Source organism: Dasypus novemcinctus, chromosome 17 (genome assembly GCF_030445035.2).
Source record: "Dasypus novemcinctus isolate mDasNov1 chromosome 17, mDasNov1.1.hap2, whole genome shotgun sequence".
Lineage (NCBI taxonomy): Eukaryota > Metazoa > Chordata > Mammalia > Cingulata > Dasypodidae > Dasypus > Dasypus novemcinctus.
The window spans coordinates 78,231,668-78,253,140 of NC_080689.1; the positions used below are offsets into that span (position 1 = coordinate 78,231,668).

General features: G+C 41.2%; 1 pseudogene; it reads left to right on the forward strand.

Moving 5' to 3' along the window:
* The first annotated feature begins 20,262 nt into the window (after positions 1-20,262).
* LOC101425752 (heterogeneous nuclear ribonucleoprotein A1-like) lies at positions 20,263-21,097 on the forward strand (annotated as a pseudogene).
* The last annotated feature ends 376 nt before the right edge of the window (positions 21,098-21,473 follow it).

Below are 21,473 nucleotides of genomic sequence, written 5' to 3' on the forward strand. Positions count from 1 at the left end.
ACAAGAGAAGGATGCTCACTTTCACCATTGCAATTCAACATTGCACTGGAAGTTGGTGCCAGAACAATTAGGGAAGAAAAAGAAATAAAAGGCCTCCAAATTGGAAAGGAAGAAGTAAAACAATCTCTATTTTCAGATGACATAATCTTATATGGAGAAGATCCTGAAGAATCTATGAAAAGTTACTAGAATTAATAAATAAATTCAACAAAGTGGCAGGGTACAAGATCAACACACAAAAATAAGTGGTGTTTCTATACAACATTAACAAACAATCTAAAAAGGAATCAATAAAACAATTCCATTTACAATAGCAACTAAAATAATAAAATATCTAGGAATAAATTTGACCAGGTTTTAAAGGACTTGTATATGGAAAGCCACAAATCATTGCAAAAAGAAATTAAAGACCTAAATAAATGAAAGATATCCCATGTTCATGGTTTGGAAGACTTAATACCATTAAGATGTATTACCCAAACAGCTTTACAGATTCAATGTAATTCCAATCAACAATTCAACAACCAATCATAAAATTCATATGAAAGGACAAGGGGCCCTCTAGTCAAAACCATCTTGAAAAAGAAGAACAAAGTTGGAAGACACACACTTCCCAGTTTCAAAACTTATTACAAAGTTACAGGAATCAAAACAGTGTGGTAAGGAGAAGGGGAGAGAAATAAATAAAATAAATCTTAAAAAAAAAAAAAACAGTGTGGTACGGGGGTCAGACATAGAGACCAATGGAATATAATTGAGAGCTCAGAAATAAACCCATTCATCTATGGCAAATTGATTTTTAACATGAGTGCCAAGTTTCCACTCAATAAGAAAAGAATAATCTCTTCAACAAATGGTGCTGTAACAACTGAATGGTCACAAGCAAAAGAAAAAAATAGACTCATACTTCATGCCATGTACAAAAATTAATTCAAAATAGATCCAGGACCTAAATATAAATGTGAAAACTCCAAATTCTTAATAGGAAACATAGGGAAAATATTTGGAAGCCACATATCTGATAAATGTTTAATTTCCAAAATATATAAGGAATCCTTGCAACTCAACAATAAAAAGTAAAATAACCCAATTTAAAAATGGGTAAATGACTTAAATAAACACTTCACCAAAGAAGATATACAAATGAAGAGATGTTCAACATCATTAGCCATTAGGGAAATGCAAAGCAAAACCACAATGAGATACAGTTTCACACCCACCGGTATGGCTGCAATAAAAAAATGCAGAAAATAACAACTGTAGGAGAGGATGTGGAGAAACAGGAACCCTCATACATTGTTGGTGGGAATATAAAATGGTATAAACACTGTGGAAAACAGTTCCTCAAAGAGTTAAATAGAATTATCATAATTTAGCAATCTCACTTCTAGATACATACCCAAAAGAATTGAAAACAAGGATTCAAACAGATATTGCTCACACAGTGCTATTATTCACAATTTTCCAAAGACGGAAGCAACTCTGGTATCCATCAAAAGATGAACAGATTTTTAAAATGTGGACTATATACACAGTAGAATATACTCAGCTGTAAAAATGAACAAAATTCTGATACTTGCTTTAACATGACTGAACCTCAAAAACATCATGTTGCATGAAATAAGCTAGACACAAAGAAAAGATATTTTATGATCTCATTTATATTAAACAACTAGAACATGCAAATTCATGGAATTAGAAGGTAAACTACGGTTTACCAGGGATGGAAGAGGGGAGATAGAGAGTTAATGCTTTATGGGTACAGAATTTCTGTTTGGGGTGATAGAAAATTTTGGTAATGGACAGTGGTGAATATAATTAATATATTATATAATTAATACCACTAAATTGTATACTTGAAAGTGGTTTAAATGTGAACTTGTATGTTGTATATATGTTATCATAATATATTTTTTTAAAAGGACATTAGTAGAAAAGCTGGTGAAATTCAAATAAGATATGTAATTCATTTATTAATATTGTACCAAAGTTTATTTCCTGTTTTTGATAATTGCACTGAAGTTATTAAGATGTTAACTTTAGGGGAAGCTGAGTGTGGTTTATACAGAAACTCTGTAACTATATTTTTTTTGGGGGGAGAGCTATTTTCTCATTTTATTTGATAATCAGCTGTTAGTCTTCATCCACATTGACTGTAGGTTTTTGAAAGTGGTGACAGGTACACAGGTAACCAATGTACAGAGCTGGTTTGGAAATCTTCATCTTCATTACGTTTTCTGGACAACCATACACAGATACAGGGTGAGGCATCCTTACCCTTTGGCCCAGACAGCCTTGCTGAGTCTTGTGTCAATGCGCACATCTGGCGTTCTCATCCCCGTCATGGCAAATGTCCGGATCTCTTTGCGTGCCCAGAGGGGCATGTTTCTTGATGCGCACTCCATGGGTGCCCTTGTGATTCTTGGTGTGCTCCCTGCTCGCCACCTCGTGGAAGGCAGAACAGCCATCCTTCTCCCCCTCCTTCCTCTCACCACCCATCTTTGCAGGAGCCATTCTGCCAGGTCCATGTTGGAAAGGAAGAGAGTGAAGGATAGTTTCTGTAACTACTTTTGCAATTCTTCTGTAAGTTTAAAATTGGCTCAAAATTAAAGAGTTAAAAAATGATAATTTTAAAGGATGAGGATAATATGGGAACCAGAAGCCCCAGTGAGAATTTTTAGAGAACTGGGGATAGACACAAAGGCATGTCCTGGGAAAGAAGGAGGGCTGCTGGTCTGGCTGCAGCAACAGCCAAAGCACCAGCTAGAAGCTATGTATAACTTCATCAGAGTCTTCAGCTGAACAATGGGCTTTATGGTAGTTTCAGCAGAAGGATGGTAAAAGGCAAAATAAGGGCTGGTAGAGATTGTTCTTTTCCTTTCCAGAGGTGCAAATTCATAATGATTCCACAACTGAGCGTAACCAGCAATGACAAAGCAAAAACTGTTGAAAAGCAAAGCTCCCTACCTGGGAAAATGTGGGTGGGAGGGTTGGAAACAAGTTTGTTCCCCTGAGCAGGAACCAAAGAGAAATGTCCTACCACCTGGGACCACCTTTCCCCGAGAGTCTCTTGGATCAGACCCATCTACATAAAAGACGAGATCAGAAGCTTCCTTGTCCCCTCATGAGAGTTCGTCACATGGGCAGTAACTTATGGGAGATTCCAGGTCTGGGAATTGAAAATTAAGAAGCTGGGGTTTAATATGAGACAAAGAGTAAGGGTACTACTACCAGGAGAGAAGATAGATTGATTGTCTCAGTCAAACTCAGACAAATGGGAGAGTGGCGTGACTGTTCTGGATTGTCAGCTTGCATCGATGTCACTGAACATTTTACTGTATCCACTCCCCACCATGCCTGCTGCATTGCAAGGTTGCGGGGCCTGAAGGCCCCAAGGGTGGCTTCCCGGCAGGAGAAGTGTTTCTCTCCTGCTGATGTGCCATTTCTTAAGTCACAGATGACTCTAGGCAGGCTTAACTGTAATTGATCATCAGAGGCTTGTGCAGCCCTTGCATGCTGCGGAAGCAAGTGAGATGAAGGCATTTTATTTGCAGACTTCTAGGCAGGGAAATGCTAACATCATTCGTGAATGATTTGGACAAGCATAGCATCTTTAGGAAACCGAATATCATCTAAATCACTTGTAAGATTTTGACTTCAGGCTTGGGAAATTCAAGTCTAGGTCTTGAATTGGGAATACCTTGATGGGAAGAAAGAAAACAGAAATCTGCTATTATGGAAAAGGAAGTATGACCACGTAGGACTGGAAAATATTCGGGATGTGGGTTAAGTTATGAATGACAGGAAAAGAGAGCAAGCCTGGGCACCCACCATATGAAGATCCTAGAGGAAGGTGGGTCTTTGACGGGTTTTAGGTTTTTCATTGGCAGAATAAGGCAGAAAATTATAAATGACTCCAGCTGCAAACAGTTTGAGCAATTTGGGAAGGGGCTTTGTAGGCTTTCCTTGATTTTCACTGGTCGGGAGAATGAATGTGTTTAACCTCATTTCTGCTTTTAAACCAAAGAGTGGATGGAAAGATGCAAATATTTCTTAATGAGCAGATGTTATTAGAAAGAAATCAAGTTATGTTAGCACATACAAAGAACTCCTGCTCAGAAAGGAAGGGCATCTATTTTACAGAAGACCTACCAGATTGGTAAGGGAAAATGGGCTTAAAAGGAAAGTATGTCAGGCTGAAACAGTCCCCAGGGAGATGTGTACAATAAGGGATGATTGCATTAAAAACTCCAGAGGAAAATGGGAAATAGGGGAAATCTTGAACCCTTAAATCTTAGCAGAAGATCAACAAGGCACTTAATTTCAACTTTATTGAAGAAAAAGAAGCAAACAAAGATGATGCTACCATATCCTGGTCTGGACTAACATCAAAGGTTCGTAAGAACAAAAGTAAGTACAGGCAGGTGATTTTCTCCATTTGACCAAGGAAACCACTGTTGTTTTAATAAACACTGTTTGTCAGGTATTTTGCGGGGCCCCTCTGTCTCTACCCCATCACTATTCTCATCCTTCCTCTAAAGTTTCCTCATCAGTTTAATCAAGGAAGTTTCTGTTTACATAATTTGGCAACCTAAGTAATACTCAACTATGGTTTTGGTTTATATACTGATTTTTATTTGCCGTAGGATACAGATGGATTGTTTTGCTCCTGGACCTTGAGAGTTAAGCTAGTCACAGAGGCAGCTGTGGGAGCAGTATTTGGGATAGAACAAGGGTATGTCAAATATTTGTTTTGTGTTTCATTGTCAGCTGCCATTCATCTCCTCTGCTTTGGTGGTTGTATTAGTCAGCAAAAGGCATGCTGATGCAAAATACCAGAAATCGGTTGGTTTTTATAAAGGGCATATATTTGGGGTACAAGTTTATAGTTACCAGTAAATTACTTCCCTCACCAAAGTCTGCTGCCACATGTTGGAGCAAGATGACTGCTGACATCTGCACGCGTTCCAGCTTCCTGGGTTCCTCTCTTCCTGGGGCTCATTTCTCTTCAGGCTCAGTACCTCTGTTTTCTCAACAAGGTCAGCTGTACACTCTCAGACTACCAGCTCTGTCTCTCTCCCTGGGGCTCAATTCTCTCTGGGCTCAGCTGCTCTGCTCCTCTGTGTGCTTACTGCCTGGGCTCCAGCTCAAAAATCCCACCTCTATCTTTTGCCACGTCTTTTATCAGTGAGTGCCTACCTACGAAGGGGTGGGGACTCAACACCCTACTGGCATGGCCCAATCAAAGCCCTAATCATAATTTAATTAAGTGAAACTTCAGACAGACCGGTTTACATACATAATCCAACATCTATTTTTGGAATTTATAAACAATATCCAACTGCTACAGTGGTGAAGTGGGGCAGGACAATGATCCTGGGTGGCCCGGTCAGCCTTCAGCCTCCCTAATTTCTGACATTGGAGGTATCATGTGATACCACAAGTTGGTGTTATCACAGTGTGTTTATGTCTCTAATTCTTAACATTTCCACAATTCCTCCTGAATGTGGATGAATGCCAAATTTCTGAGTAAACCTCCAGTTCTCGCTGTGATGCTGTGCGGGAAGTCTCTGAAAGAGGCCAACATATCCAAGGTGGAGGAAATAACTTTGGCACAAGTTGTTGGTACTACCTAAGACATGGGTTTTTGAGTAAGTGGTTGTCTGGTTCAAAAGAAGAGAATGATGAAGTCCTCCAGGGAAATGTCAGGCAACCAGTCTTTTTGGGGAATACTAGTTCATGAAGCAGAAGGTAAAAACACACCTCCCACAGAACTAGTATCTCTTGGCCTGGCCAAGTTGGGAGTTGCAAGAGGGCAATTTGGATCATATTCTTGTTCTTCTTGAGGAACCTTAACATTACTTTGTTTTGGGACAGAGCCTGCAATTTATGTGCTACTCTTTTCTTTAAGATTTATTTATTTATTATTTTTTAAAATTTATCCCCACCTCCCACCCCCAAAGGTTCTCTTGTCAGTCTGCTTCTTGTTTGCTCACCTTCTCCAGGTGGCACCGGGAACCAAAGCCAGGACCTCCCACATGGGAGGCGAGTGCCCAACAGCCTGAGCCATATCCACTCCCCACGGGCTGCAGCATCTGCTGCCTTATGGCATCTGCTTGTTTAGGTGTCCAGCTCAGTGCAGCAGTGTGGCCTCTAGCTCATTGCTATGGGTGCAGGATCTGCTTGTCCTCTTTAGGAGGCACCAGGACTGAACCCAGGACCTCCCATTTGGTAGGTGGGTGCCCAACTGGTTGAGCCACATCTGCTTCCCTATGAGCCACTTTCATTTGTTTCCTCACAGCACTGCAAGTAAGAGTTCCCCTAAATCTCAATAAGTCCTTCTGGAGATACCACTGATTGGCCCATCCCTGGAATACCATTTCCATGCTTAAGGAAACTGCAGTACTGTAGCCCCGGTATGAGCCCCGATATATGCTGGTGTCCCTTTTGGTGAAGCAAGCACTTGATTCAACCCTTTTCCCCACACATTTCAACAGACATTTAGAATGCAAATTCCCACAGAAATGGACAGCAAACTTTTTGACTACAGGGTTCTCCCACCACCTCCCGTCCTTAGAGAAACTGAGAGGTTATAAGTCTCTGGGCGCTGAGTGAGTCTAATTTTGAAGAACTGAACTCCTGGCTGGCTATCAGGTATGTGATGCAGTGACCACCAGGGACAGACAATTACCCTGAACGCAGGCAGCTGGCAAGGCTTGCCTGCTCAATGCCTAACACTGTCCCGGGAGAAACCAAGCCCCTGCCCTGCTGTGGAAGCCCTTAAGCTGTCTTGTTCAGAGGCCCAGTCAGATTGCAGGGCCTGTCAGGATACAGTGTCTGCCAGATCCCCGAGGCAGAAAAAAGTAGAATAAGCGCTCAGGGCACTCTCCTGTCTTCAGACCTAGCTGATGCAACAGCTATTTGATCGATTCTTGAAAAGGGGAATCACGCCTCAAACTGGGCAGCGCTGAGGGCCCGACACTCATGGAAAGAAACTTCTCACTGTGCCCAAACCAACCCGTGCCTGAGTTTCACCTCCAGACCACCTCTCTGGAGATGCCCAGCCAGGACAGCCTGAGGCCGACTTAGCCCTCCAGCCCTGGCCCACGCGTAGTGAGAGGTTCAGCCTGGGCCTCAAGACTTACAGAGTTAAAAATAAGACTCATTCGCTAATATCACGTGGGAACTACTCTTCATTACCTAATACACAGGTCTACTGCTAGATCCTAGCAGATCTGGCCACAAAGAGTTGCATGGTAGGATCACAGACTGAAACAGAACGACAGACACAGGTGGTTTCTCATGTGAAGCCCCAAAAGAGATTTCCAGAATATCTCTGACCTCATTACTGAGCTCCAGGCATTCAGCGATGAATGACCTGTCCCTTTGCCCCAGCTGGTACCAACATACAGACCTCAGCGGTACACTCCAAAGGACGATGGCGCTTCACACTGCAATTGATCTAGCTTTGCCAGAGACACGTTAAAGTGTTAAGTATGAGCACCTGCAATGAGAGTCCCACTGATTCAAAAACTGCAGTAAGTTCAAAGAACTCCATATAACAAACAAAACACACTGACTACAGGGCACAGGTAACAACGGGAGAAAATTCCATTCCAGTAAGTTCAAAGGGTCCTCCGTGCATCCAAGGATCAATCTGGAGGAATTTATTAAAGGAAGAGCACTGGATGACTCTTATCATACACGAGGCACCCACAAGGGAGAGGTTTATTTTTTGACCCTGAGGTCCTTCTGTGAAGGCGAGGAAACAATGAAATTTGGATTAAAGCCAGTAATGTGTGTGTGCATCTTTATTTGTATCTAAATCTGTAGATATAGATTAAATATAGAAATAGATACATGGATAAATAGACCCATGTGCATAGGTTTCATGTGCTAATATTATTACAGAGAAATGTTTTAAATTAATATTTTAATAATCTCGTTTGACATTCCAATTAAATTTTTAGAAGGAAAAGAATAAGAAGATGACAGTGTTCTTACTCATTTTAATTTCAACTTGGGTTTTATTATAATGAGCTTAAGGATGTCTAAGTTTCTTTATGGAGAGTATGATAAGACGGTGTAATGAATCAGATGGCAAGGAGGGTATGGCTATAACGACAAACGACAACAATGTGAGGTTCTGCAACATGTGTGTGCACACTGGGTACCTTGTGTGAGCATGATCCTGGTGACCTGAGAAATAGCCGAGTGTTCTGATTCTTTGTAGTGCTCTGTCAAGTGTGTTGTGCTACTGTTTCATTACAAATGACATTTAAAAGCCAACTCAAAAATTTCCATTTGGTTTGGTTGCTGTAACCTGATTCTGAGTCTGAGAGTTGTGAATATTTTCTTTAATACTGGCATCCTGAATGACTTCGTCATCTTAAAATTCTGTTAACATAGACTAAAGTGCACTTCTTTTGATTTTTTTTAATTACACAGGTTGTCAAACTAATTTTAAAATTTAGTAGTTAAAAAGAGGAGAGGGTAGGTATACCTGACTGAAATAATTATGGGTTGCAGGCTAGCATTTTGTAAAACAGAGATAAAACCTCATGCATTATGGGCTTTAAATCAGCTCATTATACATTATTTTCTGCCAAAAGACATTTTAAGGCAAAACATTTTAGTCAATCAGCCATAAAAATACAAGTGAATATAAGAAATTATTTCTCAATGTTTAAAATCATATGAAACAGAAATGACTAAAATATGTAAGCTGTTCAAATTATGTAACAGATTTGTTTCATATATTTATGTCTGAACCCAAAACAATCATGCAATCACCACAAAGTCTTTACCGTGTTGGTTTCCAATACAGAGTAGGTGTCTTAGTTTGCCAGGCTGCTATGACAAATACCACACAATGGGTTGGCTTAACAACAGGAATTTATTGGCTCATGGTTTTGAGACTAAAAGAAGTCCAAAATCAAGACATTAATACATCTTGCTTTCTCTGCAAAGACTGTATCATTCTGGTGCTCATTGCTGGCAAACTTTGGGGTTCCTTAATCTGTATCTCTGCCTTCCATCTCATGGTAATGCCCTCTTCTTTCTCTTCTGGGTTCCCACTGACTTTCAGCTTCTGGCTCCGTGACAGTCTAAATATGGTGAATCCCAGAAAAGACTATGATTTGAACTAATCCATTCCTGTGGGTGTGAAACCCCTTGATAGCATTAGATTTGGTTAAGGGATCTTGATTAGATCACTTTTGATTGGACTACTACCGTGAGCCTAGGGTGGGTCTCCACCCTTTTGCTGGGTCTTATATAAACTGAGAACACACAGAGAGAAAGATGCACAGAAAAGAGAGTTCTACCATTTTGAGCCGGCCATGTGAGAAAGAGGACTCCAGTTTCACCTATGGCTGCAGAAAGACAGAGATGCCCCTAGAGGCTCAAGGAGACAAGGCCCAGGGAGAAACACCTGATCGCCCACAGCTGAGGTCAAAGAGAAAGAAGAAAGAGATAGGCAGACCCGCCATCTTGTCTCACCACGTGGCAGGACTCCAGGACCTGCTGGCAGCCAAACTTTGGTGAGAAAGTGTCTCTGATGATGCCTTGATTTGGATATTTTCACAACTTCAGAACTGTAAGCTTTTACCCTAAATAAATCCCCTTTATATAAGCCATCCCATTTCTGGTATTTTTGCATTGGCAGCCTTTGGCAAACTAAGACAGGCTCCTTCCTGTGACTCTCTCTGACTCCTGGCTTCCATTTATAAGGCTTTCAGTAGCAGACTAAGACCGCTCTCATTCAGCTGGGCCACACCTTAACCTAAAATAACAACCTCAAGAGGTCCTATTTACAACGGCTTCACATCCACAGGAATGTGGATTAAGATTAAGACCAGAGAAGGAGACTTGGCCCAGTGGTTAGGGCGTCCGTCTACCACATGGGAGGTCTGCGGTTCAAACCCCGGGCCTCCTTGACCCGTGTGGAGCTGGCCCATGTGCAGTGCTGATGCGCACAAGGAGTGCCCTGCCACACAGGGGTGTCCCCTGTGCAGGGGAGCCCCACGCGCAAGGAATGCGCCCCGCAAGGAGAGCCGCCCAGCACAAAAGCAAGTGCAGCCTGCCCAGGAATGGCACTGCACACACAGAGAGCTGACACAACAAGATGATGCAACAAAAAGAAACACAGATTCCCACACTGCTGACAACAACAGAAGCAGACAAAGAAGATGACGCAACAAATAGACACAGAGAACAGACAACTGGGGCGGGGGGGGGGCGCGGAGAGAAATAAATCTTAAAAAAAAAAGATTAAGACCAATCTATATTGAGGTACATAATCCAATTTACCATATAGGTGTGCAATGAATGTTTGTCAATTACACACATTAACCAGTTTTGAAGGATGAACTTTCTTTCTTTTATTTTGAGGTACTGGACTGGGGATTGAACCCTGGACCGTATATGCGGAAAGTTGGTGCTCAACCACTGAGCCACATCAGCTCTCATGAACTTACTTTTAAAGCCATAAGTAAATTGTTCTATTTTTTCCCAAGTTTTGAAAAAGAAGGACCAAAATAACATTTTTATACATTCATGAATTTGGGCTGAGTTGAAATGCAGTTAAATACCAAACTTTGAAATAATCCAGGATGTTAACTATCAGCTGCCGTGACATCAGTTCATGTAGTTGTTGTATTATCTACATATTCCAAAATTAAAACCTGATACTTTTCATGACTTTTAAAAAATGTAATTTCTCATTTGATCATTTCTTCCAATAACTAATTTTTCTGAATGTCTTTTCACTATTACAAATGGCACCTAGTCAGAAAACAGAAATGACTTTGCTTTGCTCCCTAAATAAAGAACAATTTTGCATCATAAAACAAAGTTAAAATGATGTCATCAATATTGATCAGAACTTTGTATTATTTTTATTAGAATCAATAATGAAAATGTACTTCTGTTAAATATTTCAGAGTAAATCATATTGATTTATTACTTTTCCATCCATGGCATATGAAATTGTTAATGAGAAATATTTTTTTAGTTTGGCAGGCAACAAAATCATTTTCCATCTCTGATTAGGAAATTCATGCAGGAGAAATCTTACACACGTGATAAATGTGGGTAAGCTTGCCAATCAACTCATACCACCCCTCATTTTGCCTGGTTTACAGAGCATTTCATGTATGAGAAAATTCACAAAGAGAGAAAACTTTTAAATCTAGAGAGCATAGGAACCCTTTTGTTTGGAAAGGACCATTTCTTCTACATCCCCTTGCTTCGTATCTGAAACCGAGCTTGATGAACTGCAAAACTGTTCCTTCCCTGCCAGTAAATGACAGCATCATTCATCAAGTTTCTCAGGCACCAAAACTGAGGGACGTCCTTGAATCCTCTCTTTCCCTCATCCTCCACATCCGATCCAACTGAAAATTTCATGCGCTCTACTCTCTACATGTACGCCCAGGATCAGCCGCTTCTCTCCTCTCCAGACGCAGCCGCGTCCTCTGCTCCCTCCCTTGCCTTAGTGCACGGGCTCCTGCCTCCAGCCTGCACTGATACCAAACTCCAGTGGCGTATCTCACTGGCAGCGCGGCTTCCACCAGCTTTGGCCTGGTGCAGTCGCAGTGAGCAGGGAGCCCTCACTACCTCTCCACCCTGCTTGTCATTTCCTCCTCCCACAACTTTGTGTTCTCCCTGACTCCCCCCAGAATCACAAGCCGCAATCAGGAGAAGAGGTAAAGCAGCCCTCAAGAGAAAAGCCCCCAGGCCTACCTGTGTGCCCCTGGAGTGGTAATAGTGGACACGCTGAGGAAGCAAGATGACCAGGAACAGATGGCAAACACAAATTAAATACATAGCATGATTTCAAGCAGTGATCATTCCTCAAAATAAGGAAAAGCAGAATAAGATGATAAAGAGGAACTGGAAGGACAAGGGGGTGGGGAGTGTGGGAGTCTCCTATATTTTCAATGTAACTTTTCTGCAATCTAAAACTTCTTTAAAAATAAAGTTTAAAAAAAAGTTTTTTAAGAAATCATAGCTTAGACATAGTAGTAAATGAGACCTTGTGGAGCGGGTGTAATTCAGTGGCTGAGCACCTGCTTCACATATATGAGGTCCTGGGTTCAATCCCCAGTACTTCCTTAAAAAATAAATAAAATAAACCAGACCACACTACTTGTCTCCAGGACAAAAAGGGAGTAATTGCAGTTGGAAGTAAGGCAATTGGATCAAAGAAAGAAAATCATAAATTTGAGAGAAAGAAAGAGCTCAGGACTGTATGAGTTCAGCCAGAACTGGTGGGCACCATTAGAATTCCGATACAGGTGGGAAAAGACAAGGGAGAAAGACAGGAAACGTTTCTAGCCTTACAAAGAAGGAAACTCAGCAAGACTTAAGGAGATTTGTTTCCAGTCTGTGTCTGGGCAGGGAAGAGCAGAAGCCAGCCTGCAGGGGTGAAAAGGGAATATTTAGACCATACTTCTAGCATGATTTGGCAAGAAAAGGACTGGGCACGAACAGGAGATGGGAAGAGGTGGAGACAAGCAGCTTGGCTATTTTTAGTAGACTCCTCTAAGTCTATAAATATGGGAAATAGTGAGAGGGAATTCAGATTTTAATACAGATGGATACAGAAGAGAGGAATCCAGGGTTCTGGTAAAGAGAAGGAAAGAGAAATTACCTTCCCTAACATCAGAGCAAAGTATGAGAAAATAGATTTGAGGAGAATACTCTGTGGAGATCAGAGGGAGAGAATGATAAACAGCTTGGGTCTAGTACAGAGTGGGGAGTTTTTAAAGAGAATTAAGGGAAGTGGATGTGGCTCAAGAGATTGAGCTCTTCCTGCCTACCACATGGGAGGTCTGGTTCCCAGTGCCTCCTAAAAAGAAGACGAGCAAGACAGCAAGCTAACATACCAGCAGGTGCAGCAAGCTGACGCAATAAGAGACACGAGGAAGACATAATGAGAGACACAACAAAGCAGGGAGCAGAGGTGGCTCAAATGATTAGGTGCCTCCCCCCCACGTCGGAGGTCCCTGTTCAGTTCCCAGTGCCTCCTAAAAAAAGAAGACCAGCACACAACAGACACAGCGAAATGCAAACAACAAAGGGGTGGGGAGAAATAAATAAATAAAAATCTATATTTTAAAAAGAGAGAAATAACAAACACCATGTGCCATAGTTTCCTCCTCCCTCCAATAGAGCCTAAAAATTACTAACTCATAGAGTCATTGAAATGATTAAATGAGTTAATATATAAAGAATAACAAATTGTGCATGGTGCAAAGTAACCTCTCAGTGCATGCTAGCTGTTATTATTCAATTTCTTAGTTTTCCACAACTGCAAAATAAGTTTTGTAACAGTAATTTATGGTTAGCTAAAGCCTTACCATAAACAAATTATGTTAATAAAAATCATTCCATTTATTTTTCAACACATTTTCTCCACAATTCACTTACAAACCAAGCAACATCATGTTCATATTGTAGAGATGAAGAAACCAAGACTCAAAGAGGCTAGTGACTTGTCCAGTTTCACACAGCTACTAAATAACAGAGTCATGGTGTTCTGAACCCAAATTCTATTGTCTTGATGTTAAACTGCCTTTCTCAATAAAGGAGAATTTCTGGCGAGGTATTAACACTTTCCAAAAAAAGTAATCCTGTCATCACCAGGAATGGGTGATTTTAAGACCTCTCCCTCACTGGACAGATTTTAAAACAATAACTCAATTTCAACAAATTGGCCATTCCTTCTTCCCTTGCCCCAGGTTGAAGACGAATACAAAAAGAGAGTTCTTCAAAAAAAAAAAAAAAAGAGAGTTCTGCATCTAAACGCAAAATGGTGTCCAAACGTAGAGCACCAGGGCCACATCCAACACAGGAATAAGGGGGAAAGTGATGCCAGCTCTGTCTGTTCTCAGCACCCCTTACATCAAAACTGGGTCCCTTGACACCGTCTAGCTGTGAACGTGGGGCACAGGATCACCTGGATACATCCTTCTCCCAACCACTGGCAAGGAAGAAGGAAGAATAAATGTTGAGCAAGCGACTAACAGTGCCAGACACAAATACAGAGGGAGGAGAACCAGGGTCAGTGGGAGCCCAGGTAACTGAACAAAAACGTGAGCAATCATACACTGAGAACCAGGTCCTATCCCCATTTTCCAGTCATCAAGTGCCCATTATTCTTAGACCTTTAAGAGGGGGCAGGCTGCCTCATGAAGACTGGATGATTTGCTAACACAGACTAAGAACCATACTTAATTTTCCAGGTACTGGTGCTCCTAAGGGCTACAGAGACACACAGGTTCTATGGTCATGGCAGATGGCTCTGAAGTTCAGTGCCTTGTCAGTGGGCTCTACTTTATAATCTGTGTTCCTGAATGTGATGGAGTTAGTTGGACTCAGATGTAACATTTCTACACATGCCTCTTCTGTCACTTTTGCTGAACCTGTGGTTGACACCGGGATTGATGTTACTCAGGAGACTTGAATCTCTGACTGTCCATGTGCCAGCTGGACCTTTAGCCTCAGCAGAGTTGCAACTCCTACTCTCTGGTTTGTTGGACTTACCCAAGTCAGCTAACGGGGAGGTGAAGATGGTCAACCACCACACCAGGAAACCGAGTGTACCTACAACTGCAAGCAAGAGAATCACATCCATCAACCATATGGGATCTGAGCCCCCTCTCGATTTAGAGGTGCAGTGGACATCACCATCCCAGGGTCCACAGGACAGAGGAATAAAATATGGATTAGAGTGGACTTACTGGTATTCTATTATAGAATTATTGTGACTCTAGCAATTGAAGAAACTGTATCATTGATGTGGAGACAGTGGCCACGGTAGTTGCTGAGGGCAGGAAGAGGGAAGAAGAGATGTGATGTGGGGGCATTTTCAGGACTTAGAGTTGTCCTAAATGATATTGCAGGGACAGATGCTGGACATTATATATCCTACCATAACCCACTGAATGTACTGGGGGAGAGTGTAAACTACAATGTAAACTACAATCCATGTGGTGCAGCAGTGCTCCAGAATGTACTCACCAAATGCAATGAATGTGCCACAATGATGAAAGAGGCTGTTGATCATTGGGATCAATGGGAACCTCTTATATTTTTTTAATGTAATATTTTTTGTGATCTATGTATCTTTATTTTAAAAGGCAATTAAATAAAAAAATTTTTTTGATTTTATTTGTAAATCTGTACCTCATGAGTGTGGAATAATATAATACCCATTACATTTGCCTTCTGAGTTCTACTCTGCTCTGCATCCTTCCAGACAATACTGGAATTTTAAAGGAGCCTCAGTGAAATCTAGAGCAGTGGCACATGTGGAACTCTTCAAGTCTTGTGATAGCAACAGCAGAGGGGATATATGTGAATATCAATGGTTACTCAGTATGGGATACCTGAGAGAACTGAACTTCAACTAAAAATGTGATCCTTGGGCTGTCTACCCAGCTCTCTTTATGTGGACATTTGTGTGATTCTGGGAACCAACACAAATGCACATTGGATTGGGATTGATAGCTTGCTCCCCCCACCATCTGGCCTGGACACTCTTAGACACTTTGATAAAAGGCTCCCCCATGCTGTTACACTAGAGTTCCTTCTGGGACTTGGACACTGACTGCTGCCTTACAAAAACCTCCCACCAGGTCTTCCCTTCACCCCCACCTTATCCACACCCCACCCCATCCACACCACCCATCCCTGCACTAGATTGCAAGGTTTTTTGATGGTAAGAATGATCTTTTATTTACTTCCATATCTCCTAGAAACTAGATAATTAAAAATATATGTGTGAGAACAAATATGGCTGAAGCAGTTGAGCACCTGCTTCTCACTTGGGAGGTCTCAGGTTCAATCCCCAGTGCCTCTTTAAAAAAAAAAAAACAAGCAAACAAATGAAAAAACCAACTCAGGGGAACCAATGTGGTTCAATGGTTGCGCACTGACTTCCCACATATGAGGTCCAGGGTTCAATCCCCAGCCTTGGTACCTTAAAAAAAAAAAACTGTATGCAACTTATACATATATCTGTATACTCTATGGCTAATTGATTTTTGACAAAGATACTAAATACATACAATGGAGAAAGAATAGTTTCTTCAACAAATGGTATTGGGAAATCTGGATATCTATATGCAAAAGAAGGAAGCTAGATCCCTACCTCACACCACATTCTAAAATGAACTCAAAATGGATCAAGGACCTAAATATAAGAGCTAAAACTATAAAACTGTTAGAAGATAACATAGGGGCAAATCTTCATGACCTGAGATTTGGCAATGAATTTTTAGACATGACACCGAAAGCATGAGAAGCAATAGATAAATTCAACTTCATCAGAATTAAAAACTTTTGTACATAAAAGGATATTATCAAGAAAGTGAAAAAAAAAATGATACTCAGAATGGGAAAAAATAGTTCCAGACCATATGTCAAAGGAGGGCTTAAAAACCAGAATATATAAGAAGCATTTACAACACAACAACAAAAACAAAAACAGTCCAATTTAAAAATGGGCAAATAACCTGAATAGGCATGTCTCCAAAGAAGATATACAATTGGCCAATAATCATATAAAAAGATGCTCAACATCATTAGCCATTAGGGAAATGCAAAGCAAACACACAAGGATGGCTATTATTTTAAAAATGGAAAACAACAGGTATTTGAGAGGATGTGGGAAAATTGGAACACTAGTGTATTAATGCAGGGCATGTAAATGGTGCAGCCACTATGGAAAGCAATATAGCAGTTCCTCAAAAAGTTAAATTTAGAATTACCATATAACCCAGTAATCCCACTTCTAGGTATATGCCCAAAGAAAGTGAAAACAGGGTCTCAAACAGAAATGTGTATACCAATATTTATAGAAGCATTATTCACAATAGCCAAAAGGTGGAAGCAATCCAAGTGTCCATCAACAAGTGAATGGATAAACAAAATATGGTACATTCATTCAGTGGAATATTATTTGTCCAAAAGAAAGAAGTTCTGAGACATGCTACAATATGAAGAACCTTGAAAACATTATGCTCAGTGAAATAAGCAAGATATAGAAGGACAAATACTGTATGATGTCACTTACCAGAGATGTCAAGAAATAGCAAATCTGCAGAAAGAGAAAGTGGATTAGAGGCTACCAGGGGATGGAGGAAAGGGAGAAAGTGGATATGTGTGTCAATACAATTTATTCTTGAAAACATATTTATACAAATATGAAGATACGTAAACATAGCTAAGTCTTTAGAATAAAATTACTATTTAACAAATAATTTAAGAGAAGTACAGTGTTTTGAACAAGCCCACTAGTCCCATGCCTGACCCTCCCTTCTCTGCCCACCACCGTCTCCTTCTTGAGGTCTCATCTCACAGTTATACAAATGCAGAAAGGGTGCCCTGTCAATGTTCTGGAAGCTTGGGGTCTATGCACAGACCTTGCTATTTATTCTCTTACTCTCTATTTTCATGGATCTCTAAATTTTTCATCCAGGCTTCTACAATCACTGAAGAGCATTAAGGGAAGAGTATGGGCTGACTCCTTTGGTAAAGTAATCAATAGAAAGACAAAATAGCACTCAAGACCACAGAAAGCTGTGGGCAATAAGCAAGCCTATGGGAATAGCAGAGAAAGGTGTTGCAGAATCACAAGGCTGGTGAGCAGCAAGGCATCGCTTTCCTTAGAGAACCTTGAAATTGCAGTCATGTAAAAAAAAATCCAGCAGAATAAATTTCTACATTCTTCTCTTCTCAGAAGCAATCCTTAAACACCAAGTAGAAAAGAAATAGAAACAAAATCTCTTCAATGACCTAGAAAATAGTTCTAATTGTGGACCACTATATATGAAAACATAAAGCAGGCAGATGATGGATGAATGTTAAATCACATAGCTGGCAAAGAGGAGAAAAGTTAACTCTTGGAGCTCATGGGTGTAGGGATGGGGAAACTAATGAGCCAAACCAATTTGTCCCCAAAGTACCTGGAAAGGCTCAAGAATTGGACGAACAAATCCAAAGCAGAAGATGTGAGGAAGTCAGGAGTTACGAAATGGTATTACTGATTGTAAGTTTTTGTTTGGTTGAACTATAAGTAATTGCCCATATTTGACACTTTTTGACCCACAAGATGCAGTGATTTCATTTGTTTCAAATGATTGATTAATTTCAAGTTTCTCCCTCTCCCCAATCCCAGCATACCCAGATTTTAGTCTCTGATGAAAGAGATGAGTTGCTTCCAATCTTTTATATGCCAAGGAAACCAAAGGTTAAGGACTGCTATTTCAGTAGGTAGGGATTCGTTTCCTGACTTCAGTTTGGAAAGGGCAGCATCATATTCCAGCTGTAGACAGAGCTTGATAATGGCTGCATGGCAAGTGGAGATTGGAGAGGGTTACAGCATAATGAGGCTCCTGGGGAGATGGTCAGTTGGGGGCCAGTTCCACTAGCCCAAGAAATGTAATTATGGTGCCTGAGGATGCTACTGAGTCATAATTCCAAATATCATTTCCCACAATTGTGTACTGTGCAGTGGTGGCTTTAAAAGTGAATTGACAGTCCAGAGATTCAGGTCTCCTGAGTATACACCAACCCCAGTGCCAACCACAGGTTCAGTAAAAGTGACAGAAGAGGCATGTGTAGAAAGGTCACATCTGAGTCCAACTCCATCACACTCAGGAACAGAAACTCCAAAGTAGGGCCAACTGACATGGCAATGAACTCCAGAGCCATCTGTCATGACCATAGAACCTGTGGTTCTCTGAAGCCCTCAGGAGAACCAGTTCCTGGACTTCTATCTACTTTAGCTGTCTCTGGGACCCTGCTGAGGCATGTGTAAGCATGATTCCTCTGATGACCTCCTGACTCTTTTTTGGAGACTCATAGCCATATAAACTCATTTGTCCTTTCCACTTTCCCCCTTTTATTCAGGGTCAAAAAGCAATTTTTAACACCTGATATTACATGTAGGTTGAGATATTCTGCTGGTCTGAGTTGACCCTTTTATTCAAGGTCTTTTTCTAGTTACATCATCAGCTGATGCTTGATAGTAATCCTTTGGTGCCAGGGAGTCTCGTCCCCAGGAGTCATGTCCGAGGCTGGGGGGAAGGTAATGCATTTACATGCTTAGTTTGGCTTAGAGAGTAGCCACATTTTAGCAATATGGAAGCTCTCAGGAGGTAACTCTTAAGCACCCTGCAGCTCTAGGCCTAGTTCATGTTTCAGGCACACAGGCTCATAAGCATAGTTATCAGTATCAAGGGCTCATTGTTGAACCATCCTTCTTTATTGGTCTTTGCCCTTGCACTTGTGGGGTTGTTGCTGTTCCACTGGGGAATGTGATAGAGCTCCCCTGACTAGGAACTCAGCACTCCTTGAGTTGTCATTTTTAGCTGTAACTACTATGAAAATATCCTGAGCCTCAGCAGACTTGCGACTCCTACCCTCTGGATTTCTGGACTTACCCTGGCCAGCTAACAGGGAGGTGAAGAAGGTCAACAACCACACCATGGAGCCAAGAGTGCCTACAACTGCAAGCAGGAGAATTGCATCCAGCATCCATGTGGAATCTAAGCCCCCTCTCGATATAGAGGGGAAGTGGACACAACCATCCCAGGGTCCACAGGATAGAGGAATAGAGTATGGATTAGAGTGGACTTATTGATATTCTACTATGGAACTATTGTGATTAGTAATGGAAGAAATTGTAGTATTGGTGTGTAGAAAGTGGTCACAGTAGCTGCTGAGGGTAGGGAGGGGGAAGAAGAGATATGATGTGGGGGCATTTTTAGGACTTGGAGTTGTCCTGATGGGACTGCAGAGACAGATGCTGGACCTTGTATGTTCTGCCATAGCTCACTGGATGGACTGGGGAAGAGTGTAAACTATGATGTAAACCGTTATCCATGTGGTGCAGCAGTGCTCCAAAATGTATTCACCAAATGCAATGAATGTCCCATGATGATGAAAAACATTGTTGATGTGGGAGAAGTGGGATGAGGGGGATGGGGGATATATGGGGACTTCTTAGATTTTTTTTTAATGTAACATTTTTTAAAAAATAAAGAGAGGGAAAAGTGAATTGAAGGAGATAAGATCATTAGCTTACTCCTTTCACTCATTGATGCAACTGAGGAGACATCATTAAAGTCTTTCCTACCACTGCCATCATGTCTAAGAGGCTCCTAAAAAGCCTGAACAGCTGTGGAAGTTCTTCATTGGAGGATTAAGCTTTGAAACAACCTATGAGAGTATGAGAAGACATTTTGAGCAATGAGGAATACTCATGAACTGTGTGGTAATACTGTGTGCTCCAGAGGCTTTGGGTTTGTAACATATGTCAACTGTGGGAGTGGATGCAGCCATGAATGCAAGGCCACACAAGGTGGATGGAAGAGTTGTGGAAACAAAGAGGGTTGTCTCAAGAGAAGACTCCCAAAGACCAAGTGCCCACTTAACTGTGAAAAAGATACTTGTTGGTGGTATTAAAGAAGACATGAAGATCATCACCTAAGAGATTATTTTGAGCAATATGGGTAAATTGAAGTAATTGAAATCATGACTGACCAAGGCAGTGGTGAGAAGAGAGGCTTTGCTTTTGTAACCTTTAATGACCATGACTTTGTGGATAAGATTGTCATTCAGAAATACCATATTGTGAATAGCGGCACCTGGGAAGTAAGGAAAGCCCTGTCTAAGCAAGAGATGGTAGTGCTTCATCCAGCCAAAGTCAGAGTAGTTCGGGGAACTTTGGTGGTTGTCCTGGAGGTGGCTTTGGTGGGAATGACAACCTTGGTCGTGGAGGAAGCTTCAGTGATCAAGGTGGCTTTGGTGGCAGCAGAGGTGGTGGTGGCTATGGTGGCAGTGAGGACGGCTATAATGGCTTTGGTAATGTGGAAGCAATTTTGGAGGTGGCGGAAGCTACAATGAATTTGGCAAATACAACAATCAGTCTTCAAATTTTGGGCCCACGGAAGAAAGAAGCTTTGGGGACAGAAGCTCTGGCCCTTACGGAGGTGAAGGCCAATACTCTGCCAAACCATGAAACCATGGTGGCTATGGTGGCTCCAGCAGCAGCAGTAGCTACTGCAGTGGCAAAAGGTTTTAATTACTGCAAGGAAATATAGCTTAGCAGGAGAGGAAAGCCAGAGAAATGACAAGGAAGCTATAGGCTACAACAGATTCAGACAATATTTGTGTGTAAGGGCAAAAAAAAAAAAGGACTATATTTGTGACTAATAGTGTATAACAGTTTCTGTTCTGTGGAAAGCGTAAAGCATTCCAACAGAGGGTTTTAATGAAGTTGTTTTGTTGTGGGGTTTTTTTTGCATCCATGCTGTTGATTGTTAAATGTCTAATCATGACGCTGAATAAATGTGCTTTTTTTCTTTTTTTCTTTATACATTTGCCTTTTTTAAAAAAAGTGTGCTGTTTAAAGTTAGTCTACTCTAAAGTCATCTTGATAAACTGCCTCAACAGTATAA